The 15,963-nt window shown below is 48.0% G+C and overlaps 1 pseudogene across 1 annotated transcript; it reads right to left on the bottom strand.

The window, feature by feature from the left end:
- Window positions 1-9,794: 9,794 nt before the first annotated feature.
- LOC148162569 (GTPase IMAP family member 1-like) lies at window positions 9,795-13,735 on the bottom strand (annotated as a pseudogene). Its single transcript, XR_015766729.1, has 3 exons — window positions 12,329-13,735; window positions 11,419-11,465; window positions 9,795-10,408 (listed from the first exon to the last, which is right to left on the bottom strand). The product of XR_015766729.1 is annotated as a GTPase IMAP family member 1-like (transcript).
- Between the last annotated feature and the right edge of the window lie 2,228 nt (window positions 13,736-15,963).

The following is a 15,963-nucleotide window of genomic DNA, read 5'->3' as shown; positions in this document are numbered from 1 at the left end:
TTACTTTGTTTTTTAAATGTAGATGTGTATTGCTATTATGTAGGCATATGAATCCATAACTTTGTGTGCTCTGGTTTTTGAGTCATACTTAGAAAGAATTTCCGCATGCATCAATTATGGTGGAATACTTTTTCTGTTGCCTTCTGGACCTTTTTTATTTTCTTTGTGCTAACATTTAAATCTTTTATTCATTTGTAATTTATCTTGGTGTTTATCAAGCACTGATCCTGCCTTTCTAGCATAGACTGTACTTCAGGTTACTAAGTAAGTGAAGAGGGAAAGAATATCCTAATACAAATATTCTAGCTACATATTGGAAAGGAAATAGGAGAATAGAATATGACCATTTTGCAACACTTATTTAAATAATGGTTTACTCACTGATCATCACTAAGTTCCCCCTGATGGAAACACAGGGCACTGTTTACGAGTAACATTGCCAAAAATACTGAACCACCCATCCTGTAATACTGTGAATTATAAGACATATGTATTTGATCAAATGACCAAAATATATTTTTCATATGTATTTGGTTTTTGTCCGTGGTTCATGGCTCACAGCTCCTAAACCCCTTGAAATTTTCTGTCATACTGGTGATAAAGGTGTCTTTGTTATGTTAATGAAGGCGACTTTCAGACCCACCAAGGTGGGGCACTGGTTGTCCAGAGGACCAACAAGGTGATTAGAGGATTGGAACTCTCAGTCCCAGCCAGACTTCCCAGGACCAGAGAGGTGAGGGGTGGAGGTTGAATCAACCAATGGCTAATGACTAGGTCTATCAGGACTATGCATCGAAGCCTGCACAGAAACTCAAAAGGTCTGGGTTTAAATATAAAGACACAGATAGGTTAAAGTCGACGAACTGGAAAAGATAGAGCGTACATGAAGTATACGAAGCCTGCAGTGGCTATATTGCTATCAGACAGGATTTTCTCCTTCGGTGCCCGCGGTTCTCGGTCACGCCCCTTCGAAGAATGAAGAGGGAGACCAGGCAGAGTGATGGACAGCAGAGCAAGGGTTTATTGAGTTTAGCAATAGTACAAGCTCTCAAAGAGGGAGGGGACCCGAGAGGCTTGCCACCGGAATTTCTAAGTCTAGGGGTTTTATGGGCTTGTTGGCTCGATGTTTTAATCTGATTAACCCTCCCTGTGCCTGTCATCCAATCAGGTTTCCGTCATCTATCTATCACGCAGGAAAGGGTGGAGGGCTCCTTCCAGGGTGGTGTAAAATCCTCTTACAAGTGGTTTGCTCTTAGGGCGGGGGGCCCCTTGTCCCTGCCTGCCTTTCTTCCAACTGTCCTTCATCGCATGCACCTCATAAGTAACCGAGTTTCAGAAAAACAAGAAAACTTCAAAATTAAAGAAGTAAAACTGGCAGAAGTGAATGGAGAAACAGACACATCCATGGTTATAGCTGGAGATTTCAACAGTCCTTTTGCAACAGGGTGTATTATTTCCTTTTCTCCTGAAAACTGAGCAAGATAAGGGAAGAGAAATCGTGTTTCATAATTCAGATTTCTTCCCATTGAACTCTGACTTGAGATTTCACGTCCACATTTCCCACAGTCTCATCGTTGAGTGGATGGGATGGGGTCTGGAGAGGAGTGTGGAGGGACAGACGGAAGGTGAACTGTAGGACTCAGATGATGGTTCCAGGTCTGGTAGGCAGGGTGGCCTGGTGCATGCTATCTAAGCTTTCTGGGCCTCAGGGTCCTCTCTTGTCAAAAAAAGGGAGTCGTTTTTCTCCTGTGTGAGTGGAGTTGGAGTCCCTGACATCGCCGTGAGTGGATGGAAGAGACTGTTGCCAGTGCCCCAGGGCTGTGAGCCGTGGTGTGCCCAGCATCCTGGAAGGCCTGTTCTCACACAGCCTGGAAAGTGTCTGGCCCGACCAGGCAGCTGCCATCAGAATTTCCACCAAGGGGCTAAATTACATAGCTGAGCTGATCATGCCCAGAGGGTTGGCCAAGCCGGAGCATGGGCAGAGGCTGGCCCAGGGTGAGTCGACACTGGGTTTGTCCATTCTTGAGCAAAGTCATCTGTGCTCAAAGTGGAAAAGGAGTGAGTATTGGGGCCGGGGACAGACATGCAGTAGGGAAAGTATTCTCCCCTCTTCTCTTCAATAGCAAAGGAGGTTGGCTTTAGCAATGGGTAGAAAAAAAAGAGGAAATGGGTCTTTACCACTTACTTTTCCATCCTTCAGTGACAGAGTCTTGAGTGTTTTCCAAGCCCAGAAAATCCCCTTTTCAGCCTTAGAATTCGACACTGGAGGGCCATCAATAAGGCCTTTGCTCAGATTCCGATGATGGTTTAGGGAATCATGAGGCTGCTAGGGCAGAGAAGAAGACATTTCTGGTACCTCTCTATTACTGATTTCTAGCTGGATTCCACTGTGGTCGGAGAACACACTCCATACGATTTCAACTCTCTTACATTTGTTGACATTTGTCTTGGAGCCCAGGATGTGGTCTATCTAGGTCCGTGTTCCATGTGCACTTGAGAAGGATGTGTCGGCTCCGCTTGTTTCTATCAATATCAGTTAGATCCTGTTGATTGATGGTGTTATGGGGTCAATTCTCCCATAACCTTGCTCATTTTCTCAAAATTGCACTATCAGTGGTTGAGAGAGGGATATGCAGTCTCCAAATGGAATGGTGGATTCCTCAATTCTCCTTTCGATTCTTTCAGTTCTTGCCTCACACGCTTTGTAGTTCTGTTTTTGGGAATACACATTTAGGATTGCTTTGTCTTCTTGCTGGAATGACCTTTCCATCACTGCATAATGTCCCTCTCTGGTTTTGGTAACTTTCTTTGCTCTGAAGTCCACTTTATTTGATATTACTATACCCATTCCTTCTTTCCTTTGCATGTTTAACATTTGCACTCTTTGTGTTTTCTCAGCCTTTTCTTTTCAACTGGTTTCTACCGTAACATCTGAAATTATTTTCTGGGAAGCAGCATATACTTGGGTCACATGGTTGAATCTACTCTCCAGTTTCTATCTTTTAATTTAGATCCCTACATTTAATAGAATTAATCATCGAGGCGTTAGTGCATAAGTCTGCCATTTTTATTTTGTTTTTTCCTTTGTTCTCTCCAGTTTTCACTTCTCTATTTTCTCCTCTACATTCTTGTGGGTCACTTGAACAATTTCGTAATTCTATTCTGATTTTAATATAGTGTTTTTATATTTATTCATTCATTTTAGTTTTTATTTAAATTCCAACGAGTTAACATACGGTGTATTATGAGTTTCAGGTGTACAGTTTAGTGATTCAACACTCCCATACGACACCGGGAGCTCATCCACCCTCCTTAACCCCCGTCACCTATTTCACCCATCTCCCTACCCCCCATCTCCCCTCCGGTAACCATCAGTTTGTTGTCTATAGTTAGGAGTCTGTTTTTTGGTTTTCCTCTCTCTTTTTTCCCCCCTCTGATCCTTTGTTTTGTTTCTTAAATTCCATATATGAGTGAAATCATATGGTATTTGTCTTTCTCTGAGTGAGACTGACTCTGACTTTTACTTAGCATAATACTATCTAGCTCCAACCATGTTGTTGCAAATGGCAAGATTTCATTCTTTCTGATGGCTGAGTAATATTCTATTACATATATGGGCTCTTTTCATAATTTGGCTATTGTTGATAATGCTGCTATAAACATCGGGGTGCACGTACCCCTTTGAATAGTATTTTTGTATTCTTTGGGTCAATACCTAGCAGTGCAATTGCTGGGTCATAGGGTAGTTGTATTTTTAACTTTTTGAGGAATCTCCATACTGTTTTCCAGAGTGGCTGCACCAGTTTGCATGCTCAACAATAGTGCAAGAGGATTCCCCTTTCTCCACATCCTCGCCAACACCTGCTGATTCCTGTGTTGTTGATTTTAGCCATTCTGACTGGTGTGAGGTGATATCTCATTGTAGTTTTGATTTGTAGTTCCGTGATGATGAGTGATGTTGAGCATCTTTTCACGGGTCTGTTGGCCATCTGTCTTCTTTGGGAAAATGTCTATTCATGCCTGTTGCCTGTTTTTTAATGGGATTATTCATTTTTGGGGTGTTGAGTTTTATAAGTTCTTTATAATTTGGATGCTATTCCTTTATCAGATATATGTCACTTGCAAATATTTTCTCCCATTCTGTCAGTTACCCTTTAGTTTCATTGATTGTTTCCTTTGCTGTGCAGAAGCTTTTTATTTTGAGGAAGTCCCCAATAGTGTATTATTGCTTTTGTTTCCCTTGCCTCAGGAGACAGATCTAGTAAGAAGTTGTTATGGCCAATGTGAAAGAGGTTGATGCCGGTGCTGTCCTCTAGAATTTTAATGGTTTCCTGTCTCACATTTAGGTCTTTCATCCATTTTGAATTTATTTTTGTGTACGGTAGTAAGAAGTAGTCCAGTTTCATTTTTTGCATTTTGCTGTCCAATTTTCCCAAGAGCATTTGTTGAAGAGACTATCTTTTCCCCATTGAATATTCTTCCCTGCTTTGTCAAAGATGACTTGACCATAAAGTTGTGGGTTCATTTCTGGGTTTTCTCTTCTGTTCTGTTGATCTGTGTGTCTGATTTTGTACCATAATACTTAGAACAACCACTAAAATAGTTATTCAGAAAAGAACACTTTAGAAACACTGTTTAAAAAACACTGTTTTAAAGTGTTCCTTTCTGAATAGCTATTTAGTGGTTTAGTGGTTGTTCTAGGTACCACCGTCCATTGGTATTATCATTTTACCAGCCAGGGTGAAGTATATGAACTTAACCCCTCTTCAGAACATTGAAACTCCCCTGTCTACAATGTAATTGTCTTTTTTAAAAGATTTTTATGTATTTATTTGACAGAGAGAGACAAAGCGAGAGAGGGAACACAAGCAGGGGGAGTGGTAGAGGAAGAAGCAGGCTTCCTGTGGAGCAGGGAGCTCGATGCGGGGCTCGATCCCAGGACCCTGGGATAATGACCTGAGCCGAAGGCAGACGCCCAACGACTGAGCCACCCAGGCACCCTACAATGTAATTGTGTTGAATTTATTTCTTCTACATAAATTTAGAACCACATCAGACGGTGTTGTAATATATTCTTCAATCATCAACCATAATTAGAACTCAGGAGAAGGAGAGTCCATTCACCTACATTTTTGCTACTTTCTTTCTTCCCGACGTTCCAAGTTCCTTTTTATTGTTTCTTTCTGTTTCAAATCTTCCTTAGTCTTTTCGAGAAGGTCTCCTGGTGACAAATTCCCTTAATTAGTTTTCCTTCACCTGAGAATGTCATGATTCCCCTTTAATTCTTGAAGAACATATTCTCTGGCAACAGAATTCTGGGTTGTCAGTCCTTTTCTTTCAACACTTGAAAAATGCTTTGTCACTTCCTTCTGATGTCCATGGTTCCTGATGAGAACTCTGGAGATGACCCTGTACCTCTCCAGGGTCTGCCACTTCCACAGCCCCTGTCTACAGAACGGTAGGAACCAGGCACCTAGCCCCCATCCCACTATGTATTTAGGGTTAGGGCAGGTATCTTTCCAGGACCTTCCAATTTGTCCACATGTATGATCACCTTGTGCTTGAATGTCACCCAGCTCCACAGTGGGGCTCAGCTCGCTTCGGTTTTGATCCACAGCTACCCCTTTGGGACTGATGTCCTCCCTAGGTCATTACTGCCACCACTGGGACATCCTCAGAGGAAAGTGATACGGGGGCAGCCTGCATTCCCTTACTGCCCTGCCTACTCACATCTATGTGCGACCTGCCATTTCATCTCCTTCAATGGCACAAACATGTAATTCTCGTATGTTGACCAGGGTTAACGAGAGGGAATCACAACATGAAGGATGTTCAGTTGGCTCTTGAACAACGTGAGTGTGAACTGCGTGGGTCCACTTCTATGTGAATTTTTTTCAGTACATACTGCACAGTACTATGTGGGGCGCCCGGCTGGCTCAGTCAACGGAGCATGTGGCTCTTGATCTCAGGGTTGTGAGTTCGGGGCCCATGTTGGGCATAAAGATTACCTAAAACTAAAATCTTAAAAAAATTAAATAAATACTGTCTAGTACGGTAAATGTATTTTTCCTCATTATGATTTTTTAAAAGATTTTATTTATTTATTTGTCAGAGAGAAAGAGAGAGCACAAGCAGGGAGAGGGGCAGAGGGAGAGGGAGAAGCAGGCTCCCCGCTGAGCAGGGAGCCCAATGCAGGGCTCGATCCCAGGACCCCGGGATCATGACCCGAGCCGAAGGCCGACCTGAGCCACCCAGGTGTCCCTGCCTTATGATAACATTTTCTTCTTCTAGTTTACTTTATTGTAAGACTACAGCATGGAATACATATGACATACAAAATATGTGTTAATCAACCATTTCCATTATTAGTAAAGTTTTGGGGGAGTTAAAAGTTATACTCAGATATTGAATTTAAATAAATTTTGTTTTAAATTGTATCTGGAAAAAAAAAGTTATACTCAGATATTCAATTGTGGGTGAGGGCGACGTCAGTGCTGTTAACCCTCCCCGCCCCCGCCCCGCCAAGTTGTTCAAACATCAACTGTATTATTTCCTAGGGCTGCTATAATGAAGTACCACTAACTGGGTGGCTTATGAAGACATAAATTTATTTTCTCACAATTCTGGAGGCCAGAAATCCAAAATCAAAGTGTTGGTAGGGCCATACTCCCTGTGAAGACAGAAGAGGGTTCCTTCCTTGCCTCTTCCGGGTCCCGATGTCCCCAGGGGTTCCTTGGCAGCATAGTCCCATCTCTCCCTCCATCTTTATGTGACTGTCTTCCCTCTGTGTGTGTCTGTGGCCACATTGCCCTCCTCTGATAAGGATACCAGTCATGTGGATTGAGATGACCAAATGGTCTTATCTTAACAATCAAATCTGCAAAGACCTTGTTTCTAAATAAGGTCACATTCATAGGTACTGCGGGTTAAGACTTGAACATATCTTTTTTGCGGGAACCCAATTCAACCCACAGGAGGGGAGAAAAGCTTAAAAAGTGAAGCTGAGGGGCGCCTGGATAACTCAGTTGGTTGATCTCCCGACTCTCGGTTTCAGCTCAGGTCTTGATCTCAGGGTCGTGAGCTCAAGCCCCATGTTGGGCTCCATGCTGGGCGTGGAGCCTACACAAAAAAACAACAACACATTTCAAAAAGTGAAGTTGAATATAAGTGTTGACAGAGTACAAGGAACTAAGGATCAAACCCTCTCAAGGACACTCTCATGAGCCCACTCTCGTGTTTGGACATTCCGTACAAATGGAATCATACCTTTATGTTATTTTTGTGTGTCTGGCTTCTTTCACTTAGCATAACGCTTTCAAGGTTCATTCATGTGGTGGCCTGGATAAATAATATTCCATCCATCCATCCATCAGTTCATGGACATTGGGTTGCTTCCACTTTTTTGGCAATTATGAATCATGCTGCTATGAACATTCAGGTACAAGTTTTGGTGTGAACATGTTTTCAGCTCTCTTGGGTACATACCTAGGAGTGGAATTACTGAGTCATGTGGTAACTCTGTGTCTAACTTTTTGAGGAACTGCCAGACTCCTTTCCATAGTGCTTGTTCCCTTACCAGTAATGTATCAGGGTCCAATCTCTCCACATCTTCACTTGGATTTGTTAGTTTTTCTTTTCTTTCTTTTTTTTTTAAATTATAACCATCCTGCGAATGTGAAGTGGTATCTTATTTTGGTTTTGATTTGCATTTCCCCACTGACTCATGATATCGAGCATCTTTTCATGTGTTTATTGACTATTTGCGTATCTCCTTTGGAGAAATGCTGAACCATTTTTTTTACCTATTTAAAAAACTGAGTTATTTATCTTTTTACTATGGAGTTGTGAGAGCGCTTTATATATTCTGGGTACTAGATCTTTATCAGATATAGAATTTGCACATATTTTCTCCCTTTCTGTGGGTTGTCTGTTCAGTTTTGATGGTGTTCTATGGTGGGCAAATGTTTTAATCCAGTTATTCTATTTTTCTTTGATCGATTGTGATTTTGGTGTCATATGTTGGAAACTATTGCCTAACTCATGGTTATAAAGATTTACACCTGTGTTTTAAGAGTCTTACAGTTTTGGGGTGCCTGAGGGGTGCAGTCAGGTAAGCGCCCATCTCTCAGTTTCAAAGGCTTGGGTCCTGATCTCAGTGTCATGGGATCGAGCCCCACATCTGGCTCTGTGCTCAGTGCGGTGTCTGCTTGAGATTCTCTCTCCCTCTCCCTCTGCCCTTCCCACTTGGGTTCTCTCTCTCTCTCAAACAAATAAATAAGTCTTTAGAAAAGAAAAAGAGTCTTACCGTTTTAACTCTTATGTTTAGCTCTTCGATCCCCTTTGTATACTACTATTTCTAGATAACATGATACAGGGATCCACATTCACATTTTGCCTGTGGATGTCCAGCTATCCTAGCATGCTATGCTGTTTTTACCCACTAATATGTTTCAGATATTTTTCATGGCATCCTTTATCCTTTCGCATATATCCCAGCTTGTAACACACTGCCCACAAACACACTCTCTTCCCAGTGTGTCCTGGATTGCAGCCTTAGTGGGACCCCCAGAGCGCTCCTTCCCACATTTCCATCAGCTCAATCACTGCCCCTTGGGAGCTCCCTGGGATCCCAACTTCCCCAACTAAAAAGAGAAGAATCCAACTCTTCTAGTTCGGTCATGGGTTAAAACTTTCCATTGTTCACACTGGACACCTTGCTATTCTTTTTTTCATTTTTATTTTTTGTATTTATTTTTGCCGGTGACCCTTTTCCTCTTTCTCAGCAGAGAGACAATGCCAGCGTTTGGTTTGATTTTGTTTGTTTCTGTTTGTTCATCACAAGAGTCTACTGAAAAGTGAACAAGACCAAAATCAAGATTCCCTATCAGGGCTCCTGCTGGGACCTGCACACAACCCTTAAACCAAATTGACCTTTGCAGCTGAGGGAATTTCAAATCTTGGCACTGGGCTTCGGCGTTCCTGTTAGTGTCTGCATGGCTTCCATGCAGGACTGTGGGCCTCTCTCTGCAATTTGTGCTCAGTTGTTGCAGCGAGATTGTCCCTTTGTAAGCATCTCATGAGTAATCTGAGGTCATCAGTCATCTGAGTATCATTGGCTGAGAGGCCAACCTGGCAGGGGTCACGGGAGAGGGGAGATTTGGAAATACACAGCAGTATCAGAGAGGAGCTTGAGTTTGTGCGTCAGGGTAGAGGTGCTGGAGAGACAGGGAGGCACAATCAGGACGGACGAGACAGGCTAACCGGGCTCATTTGACCTGGACCAGAGCGCTGACCCTCCCAGAGACACATGGGACAGAAGATGACTCCGCACCTCACCTCACTTCACCAGTTGGCCCCCAAGACTGTCTGCTCCTTTATTCGAGATTGAAATAAAACAGAAATTTCCAAACCTCTCCAATGTTTTTTAATTCATCCCTGAGTTGGAACGTGTAACCTTACCCTGTGAGTGTGTAAACCAAGGAAAACACACCTCTTCGGAAGGTGAGTCTCTGCAGGGTCTCAATGGCCCCTAAGGAACCCATCTGCCTTCACGCTGCTGAGGGGTGGGAATGGCCTTGCCCAGGGAGACATCGCCTGACTGGTAGATGGACAGGCTCTATGTATTCTGTTCTTCTGATCACATGCCCGAATGTGTGTGGGTGTGTTTGTACTGTGGTGTATGGTCTTTGCAGACGGGGTTAGGAATGACAGGAGTTAGTGTCTGTTCAACAAGAATATAAGGCAGAACAAACATTTACCATCTAAAGGAAATACCGATTTCCTTTAACACAATGTGATTGTTTCCTATATTTATTCAACTCAGATTGAACTCAAATAAACGAGGATGGACTGAGGTTCTGCTCTGTGTTGGCTCTCCCTCTCGGCCTTTGGGGGAGTCCGCGAGACATGAGGGCAAAGACAGGAGGGAAGACAATCCAATGACAGGGGAAGGCAGCCTGAGGTCAGGGAAAACAGATAAAAGCAACTCCGGGTGAAGACGAGCACGGCCCGCGCCAGGACGCCGGCCCCGAAGAGCTCGCGGACGCCGCGCACGGCCTGCTCGTCCTGGGCGGTGAAGCGGCCCAGCTGGGTGACCAGCAGCAGCGCGTGCGGCCCGGGCGCCGACAGCAGGTAGCAGCGGCCCCGCTCGGCGCAGTCCGGGTCGGCGCGGCGGCCGTCGGCGCTGAAGAGGTCCGGGGTGTCGGTGACCTCGACGCGCCAGCGGGCCCAGCGGCGGCTCCCCAGGGCGCAGGTCCTGGTCACCGGGGTGGACGCGAGCCTGGACGGGAAGCGCCCGTGGCCCAGGATGCTGTTCCCCGTGGCGCTCTTGCCCGCGCCGTCTTGCCGGCCAGGATGAGCCTGAGCCGGGGCTCGTGCGCGGGCGGCGCGTCGTCCGGGTCCTCGGAACCTGTGAGGACACAGCAGGCGTGGGCTGCCCGCCTCGGACCCGCCTCCCGCTCCCCGGGGCCCCGGGGGCGCCTGTGGAACACAGCAGAGCACCAGGCCTTGGGCTTCTGCTTCTCCGACCGAGCCTTTCCTAGGGGTTCTGGTCAGAGCTTGTTCCGCCCCGGGGCGTCTGTCCCCATGTCTCTTGCGTCTTTGGCCTCAGCACAGGCCCCTGGCCCCGCTCCAGCAGCTGGTGCGCATCTCTCTGGAGGGCACCGCTCCGTGATGGCAGGCCCTGACTCCGCGGACGTGCTGTCTGGGCCCGCACGCGGTGCAGACCTGTTGCCGCTTGACACCTGCCCTGGCCTCTGGGATGCTTCTCCCGGGCGCCGTCCCCGCGTCCCAGCCAGGAGAGGCGGGAGGGCACGGAGGCCTGGGAGTGAGGGGCTGTGTGCAGTCCCGGCCACCGCGCGTTGGAATCACAGCCGCAGCGTGTGCCCGCCGTGTAACCGTGGGGAAGTTGCTCCATCTGAGTGTTAAACGTCTTCCGCACAGATGGGAGTGGTGACAGAGAGTTGTTTCTCCCGGGGTTGCTCAGAGGATTAGGGGGCTGGTCTCTTTCCTTCTTCCCTCCTTCCCAATTGCCCTCCTCCTCCCCAGCTCTCACACCTGCTGCCAGGAAGATACCTGTTAAGCCCCCATCCTTGTTCTCTAGCACATTCTACCTGGTAAATCGTGTTCCCTCTAGTCCATGGTCTCATTCCCTCCACCTCCTCTTGTGTGGGGGTCAGAGTAGATTTCTCATCCTCGGTTTACCCTCTGGGTTGGGAGGCACAGACTAGTCAAAGCACTTAATATCTCACAGTAGGGCGGGGCGGAGATGCAGCACAAAGGCAAATCTGGGCTCTTGCTGTTTGAGCCCAGCATGGAGACACCTCTGGGATTTGTGTCTGTTCAGTCTTGAGTTGGCACGTCCCCTTGTTCCCCAGAGCTGACCCCCGAGGCCAGTATACACCGCGAGGCAATTCTTACCATAGGCATTTTCTTCATCTCTTGCCATCTTCCGTCCTCCCATTTGCCTGAAAGAGCCCCGAAGACAATTTGTTCATTCATTCATTCATTCATTCATCCATCCATCAAATAGGTATAACTACCTACGTGGGTCAGGCAAGGTCCAAAACGCTGGTGGTACCCCAGTGAAAAGGTCAAGGCTCCTGCCTTCCCCTGACATCAGCATATGGGGAAGAACCACCCTGGGAGGACCTGGCTGGCGTTGGCCCGGTACCGGGAGAGCATTTGGTGACTTTTCAGGGACCTCGAATGGAAAAAGCAGAGGGCAGATGATAGCAGCTCCTCTGTATCAGAGAGTGAGCTTTAGATGCTAATGTTTTCCCAGGTGATTCTGTGTTAGTGACATAAGCTGTAGGTTCTGAGTTTTCACAGGAGATTCCACAGCCAGGGGAGACTTTGGAAAACCCTGAGCATCGGAAAGTTTGCTCAGCGACTTAGGAACCACCTTAGGGCAGTCGGCCTGGGGCAAAAACAAGAAGAGAATTTGCATTTTGTTTTTGGAAATTGGAAAGAAAACATCCCTCCCAAGCTGATCTGAAGAGCCCGTGGTCTGCTCTCAGCAAACCGAGTAACTGGGCTTGTGTCATTTGTCCAAATTTGATCTGTGCACCTGGGGAGACGGGCCACTGCCCTCCAGCTCCTGATGGTCTTGCCCCAAATCTGAGGCCTCTCCGACTAAGTGATTATACCCAATTCCCACGTGGTTTAATACAGTGAAACACTTCGCGATGACGTTTGTCTGAGCACAGGAGAGCCTGGACACAGGCGCGCAGCCCGTCCTCCGTCCGCCTCCCCGGCCCCCTGTCCCGCTCGCCCCCTACTCGGTGGGCTGCTCCGCAGAGAGCGGGATTCGGCACCTTTCCTTTCCCACCTGTGTGCTTGCTCCTCTGACCACTGATTCTCTCCCACGTGTCTGAGTCCTGTCTGTGCCTCACCATCCATTTCACGTCTACCTCTTCATGGCGACACCTGCTTACTGTGGGTGACCGTGTTCTGTCCCGTGGGCACCACATGAGGAAAAGCAGAGGCAGGGGCTGCTGGATAACTTGTCTCTGGCCAGAGGACTCAGGTGACAGGTTTGCCTGGTACTCAGTCCAAAGTGTTTTGTGTTTCTGCAGCAACACCCTGCCACCCCCCCAAAGCCCTCAGTAAAGGTCACCCCACACGCCTTAGGTGAGGAGTGGTCTTGTGCATACAAATCAGCGAACTCCCATAACTGACCCCAGAGCAGAAGTGAAGAAACAGCCAGAAGATTCAGTGCAAAGAATAAGCATTTAGCTAAAGCCAGAAGCCCTTGTCCATGCTGGAAATGAGAGATTGTGGTATAGAATATTCACGGAACTGCTGAGTAGGTCATTAGAATTTTCCATATAGTTTGAAAAGGGTGTTGATATGATTTTTCCTAGTTTTTAAGTGGGAATTAAGCCCCAGCTGACATATAGGTTAATAAATATCATCAACTGTTGCGGTGTATAATACATACAGAATCCCATATTCGTAACACTCTGAGTCCTCAAAGTTCATCTAGTTGAGTGTCTTCCAAACTTGCTGCTTTTCACAATTACTTGAGTGTTTTTAAAAGTACACATTTTGGGGTACCATCTTCAGAGATTCTGATTCTTGATCTGATCTTGCTGATGTAATCACTCCACCAACCAGAGTGTGGAAACCAGTTATTTAGTCAAACTCTTGCATTGCACAGACGAGGAAATTAAGGTTTCCTTGCAGCTCAGAGGGGAAGCTTGACTTGGGGAGCAGAAGACCTCTTTTAAGGGGCTGGAGACCAAGTTCCTAAGCTCAGATGTCTCCCGAGGGCCCCCTACTGTGGGCAGTGAGGAGAAAGAGTATGGGGGTGGGAGTAAATTCATATGTATCTAGATTTGCCACATTGTAACCAGCTCTGAGGTTAGATTATTTACGGTCCACAGAAATATCTTTTTCTTTTGCTGAGTATATCATTTGGACAATCTTCAATGCCTTTTAAACTGTATTCTTTTCCTGGAAGGGCTTCTAGCACCCACTGCTCTTATTGTATTAAGAGAATGTGGAAGGAACAGGTTTTGCCGCTAAGCAGGTGTGTGTGTCTTCCGAGTGATGACTGACTTGCTTCCTTGATTTCTTCTCACATCTTCTGACTTCTTGTCTGCAGGTACAGAAAAGCCACAAACAGAAGTGATTTTGATTAACAGGTCACATCTTAACAATGGGCAATGTGAGAAGGGAAAGATCTATTGGTCAAAAATACAGAGGGGAGGGAGGAAGAGGGAAGGAAGGGTTTCGGAAGCAGGAAGGGGAGCGTGTCCTTGGGGAAGGGGGACAGTTTGCACTTGGAGGTGAGTCGAGTGGTCCCTCTGTCTTTCTGCCCCTCTGCCTCTGTTGACATGAAGTCCCCGCGAGCTCACCTGCGGCACAGACCACGTGAGGCGGTTTGGGGCTGAAAGATGGGGTCATGGCTGAGGGGGTGGGAGGCGTTGGTTTCTACCACGGTGCAGGTTGGCATTTGACAATTGCCGGGCTTGGTTTGGGAACCCGCTGTGTATGTGTTCTGAGTCTCTTGGCTTTCTGGCCTTTTCTGGTTCCCCTAGAAATTACATTCAGTGGAGAACACCAAGATGGTCCACAGTTATAGCAACAATCATGAAATCACCGATCTACACCCCCAAATTGGGGTCAGGGCTGTGGTGGAGAGAGTCACAGAAAGAAAGGTCCGAAATTTCCTGTCTGGGCTTGGCAAGTGAGGATGGGGCTCACGGTCAGAGAGGACCCATTTCCCGGGTGCTTGGGGCAGGGGCCTGACGCTGGCAGTGATCTGGGTCAGGCTCTCAGAGTAGATGTGACGCCTCAGGCAGTGCCTTGGGCTGAGGCCCAGGGCTCAGCGTCTGGTTCCCCAGCAGAGTGTCATGCTGGAGGTGAGGAAGGTCCCTGGGTCTTACGGTCTCAGGGTAAAGCTGGACTTGCCTCTTGGAATCCTCTTCCTCCAGACATTCATTTTCTGCCCCGCAGAGCTCAGTCCTGAGCTGTGGAGGTCTGACCCACCCCGGCCCTTCAGGCCCTGCAGGCCCGAGTCAGCTGCACTGGCCACTCAATCCCCGAGCCCTGCTTCCGGCAGCTTTTCGGCTGCGGAAATGGATTCAGTGATCAATTTCCAAATGTCATGCGGCCCCTGATCAGGCAGTGGTTAAATGTCATACGGACAGCGTCCTCTGGCTCCTGACAACTGATGAGCTAGGTAAGAGTTGTATCTCCATTATGCAGATGAGCAAACTGAGACCCAGAGTGGCTACAACGTGCTCCGGTTCACACAGGTGGTGAGAGAGCTGGCGTTCAGATTCGGGGGCGCATGACTCTGCCCTGATCTCCGGCCTCTGCTGTCCCCAGGGCTCTTGGCCCCGACACTCCTTTCAAGATCAGGGGACCCTCTTGAGTATCTGTTAACAGCAACCAGTTGAGCACCCCGCATGACCGAGGACTTTGGGGTGACAGCTGCATCTGTCTCAAGCACTGACTGGGGCCAGGTGCCCGCTAAAGGAGAGCGTCACCAGGCCTCCAAGTTCCTCCCAAGGGCAGTGTGGCTCCCCGGCACTCAGGGAGTGCTGGCCCGGGCCATTAGCCTTCACCTCGAATTCCGTCGCATGGCCACCATCTCCTCAAGTCTCGATTCCCCACTAAAGGACCGGGAGCCAGGCCAGCTACGAGCCCTAAGAGGAGACATCATACGCTCAGGAAGCCAAAATCAGGAGCCAGATGTCCATTTCCTTGCCTGGAGAACAAGTCCCCAGAGATTCCAGCGGCAGTGGCTCCAGACACGGCTGTGGAAGTGTCCTCTGGGGACAGGGGTGAGGGTCTGGTGGGAGCCCAGGAAGCTGGGGTGCTGGAGGAGAGCATGTGCTCATGGGGTCCCTGCGTGCAGCAGCTCGGGGTGCAGCGGGGTGGGGCCAGCACTGGGTCTGGAGCTCCGGGGAGCTGGCCTGGCGCAAGGATCCCAAGGAAAGCCAGAGGCAGAGATTTAAGGAGAGTGTCCTGTGGCTAATTGCATCCCCAGTGATCCGGGAGCTGGCTCAGGACCGGGGGAGGAGTCTGCATCAGAAGAGGGGTGGGCGGGTGGGGCAAGGGAGAGGGTGCTGACCGCACCTGCTTCCACTGGCCCACCCAACATGCCTCCATCCCAGCTTCTGTTCTGTGCTTTTCTTCAGCAGGGAAGCGGTGGTTGGTGGGGAGTCAGACCAGCTCTCGGCAGCAGGGAGGGTCAGTCCCCCGACAGGGGGCAGAGAAACTGTTGCTTAGCCGCACACGTCTTCTTGCCTGGCTTTTACGCTGGCCAAGGTCAGCAGTCGGAGGGGCCTGGAGGCGACAGCAGAAGGAAGAGGGTGCTGGAGCTGTGGGCAGGAGCAGGGCCCTCTAAGAACTATGCTTCTGGCCACACAAAAATCCCCTCAGAGGTCCTGGGCCACTCAGTGATTGGCCTCAGGGCAGGTAGATTCAGGCCAGGTTTGCTGATGGGGCCTC

The sequence above is a fragment of the Eumetopias jubatus genome, unplaced genomic scaffold, assembly GCF_037043125.1.
Source record: "Eumetopias jubatus isolate StellerSeaLion01/CBP00866 unplaced genomic scaffold, mEumJub1_p1.0 scaffold_14, whole genome shotgun sequence".
NCBI classification, from domain to species: Eukaryota; Metazoa; Chordata; class Mammalia; order Carnivora; family Otariidae; genus Eumetopias; species Eumetopias jubatus.
The sequence above is the reverse complement of the archived record's forward strand: the minus strand, read 5'-3'. Positions and strand labels throughout refer to the sequence as shown.